This window comes from Arachis ipaensis, chromosome B09 (assembly GCF_000816755.2).
Source record: "Arachis ipaensis cultivar K30076 chromosome B09, Araip1.1, whole genome shotgun sequence".
Classification (NCBI taxonomy): domain Eukaryota; kingdom Viridiplantae; phylum Streptophyta; class Magnoliopsida; order Fabales; family Fabaceae; genus Arachis; species Arachis ipaensis.
Genome location: NC_029793.2, coordinates 95,945,677 through 95,948,019, shown reverse-complemented (window position 1 = coordinate 95,948,019; position 2,343 = coordinate 95,945,677).

The following is a 2,343-nucleotide window of genomic DNA, read 5'->3' as shown; positions in this document are numbered from 1 at the left end:
CAGAAGAGGAAACTCATCAATGATACAAAATATTTCATTTGGGATGAGCCATACTTATTCAAAAAATGTTTAGATGGATTGCTCAGAAGATGTATTTCAGAGGAGGAAGGAAGGGAAGTTCTATTGAATTGTCAAGGTTCTTGCTATGGAGGCCATTTTGGAGGAGAAAAAACCACAGCAAAAGTCTTGCAGTGCGGATTCTTTTGGCCCACCATCTTTAAAGATGCAAGAGAGCTAGTGAAGAACTGCAATAAATGTCAGCGGTCTGGAAATTTGCCCAAGAAAAATGAGATGCCACAATAATTCATCTTGGAACTTGAGCTGTTTGATGTATGGAGGATTGATTTCATGGGACCATTCCCAACCTCATACTCAAACAATTACATTTTGGTGGCAGTAGACTATGTATCAAAATGGGTGGAGGCTATTGAAACACCTACAAATGACAACAAGGTGGTCCCGAACTTCCTCAGAAAGAACATCTTTAGCAGGTTTGGAGTTCCCAGAGCACTCATCAGTGATGGAGGAAGCCATTTTTGCAATAGGCCACTAGAGACCTTCCTCCTGAGATATGGGGTGAAGCACAAGGTTGCCACACCCTATCACCCCCAAACAGGTGGTCAGACAGAAATATCCAACCGAGAGCTGAAAAAGATCCTGGAAAAGATGGTGAGAGCTTCAAGAAAAGAGTGGTCGAAGAAGCTGGATGATGCTTTTTGGGCATACAAGACAGCCTTTAAAACACCAATTGGAATGTCTCCATATCAACTGGTGTATGGTAAAGCTTGCCACCTGCCATTAGAGCTTGAACACAAAGCTTTCTGGTCTCTCAAGTTATTGAATTTTGATGGCCAAGCTGCTGGTGAAAGGAGACTCTTGCAACTGCAAGAATTAGAGGAGTTTAGATTCCAAGCCTATGAAAATGCCAAAATATACAAAGAAAAGAAAAAGAAAGACATGACCTCAAGATGGCACCAACAAGCTTTGAGGAATGACAGAGAGTACTGCTCTACAACTCCAGACTAAAACTATTCCCTGGGAAGTTAAGATCAAGGTGGTCAGGTCCTTTTATTGTCACTAAAGTCTCACCTTATGGATACATAGAGATTAGGGAAGAAAGCTCACAATAGACCTTCACTTTGAATGGACAAAGGCTTAAACATTACTTGGGTGACATGGTAGAAGGGTCCAAGATGAAATATAGACTCACTTGAGAGAGAGGAACGTCAAGCTAATGACGATAAAAGAGCGCTTGTTAGGAGGCAACCCAACCAAAGGTAATTCTCTTTTCATAGCTTGTCAATAAGAGTAAGTAAATTCTCTGTATCACAAAGAGCTAAGTTTGGTGTTGCACACCAAAGAAATCTAAGGGGGAATGTGTAATTCTAAGTTTGGTGTTCCACCATGGAATAATTAGTTGTCAGCTCCAAACAAGCAGAGAAATTACTCAAAAGTTGTTTGTTTTCTAATTCTGGTATGCTATTTAGTTCATAGTTGTTTTCTAGTTCATAGTTTACTTTCTTAATAAAAGTACTTGATGTTTTCTGCATAAGACTCAATTTGTTGCATAAGGCAAGAAACTAAGTTTGGTGTTCACACACCAATCTAAGTTTAAAAGCCTACAAATGTACATGCATACTAACAACCTCTCAAGTGCTTGGGGAACAAGCAACTTTCAGAGCTTCTGCAGGAATTCAATCAACCCTTGGAAGAACTATGCATTATCATCAAAGGACAGAAAGAAGGACACTAAAGCCACAGATGATGATAGCAGAGAGGAAGCAACTAGAAGGCACCACCAAGAGGTTGTATTGTTGCTTAATTTCATCCGCTTTGAAATACTCTAAACTGGAAGTCTGAATGTTCCCATTGTAATAGTCAACAATGGTTTTAGTAATCTTACATTCCGTATGTTTTAATCTTTGTAATAAGTATGCTAGCCTAAGTGTGTGTGTGTTCACTTTCACTTGTTAAATATTTTCCTTGTTCCCTAAGTCTTTTCAATTAAATAAAAGAAATGATTGAACAAAGAAGTGGAAGAGTTCCTTTTTAGCAAGTAGTAAAATAACAGTAAGTGGTGGTGTATGTTTGATTGAGTAGTAGCTCACTTATAAATGAATAAAAGGGTGGATTGTTTCCTTTCTAGTATAGATTAGCTTACTGTCTATGAATCTTAGCAAATAAAAGTCCTTGTTTTAAAAAGGAAACAAACAAAAAGAAAGAAAAGAAAAAGAAAAGCCAAAAGTGGCAGCAAAAACAAAAGAAAGCGATGAATAAGGCTAGACCTCAGGACATATGCCTGTGGTGTCTATGTACTAGGATCTGCTTGGATGGTTGATAAAC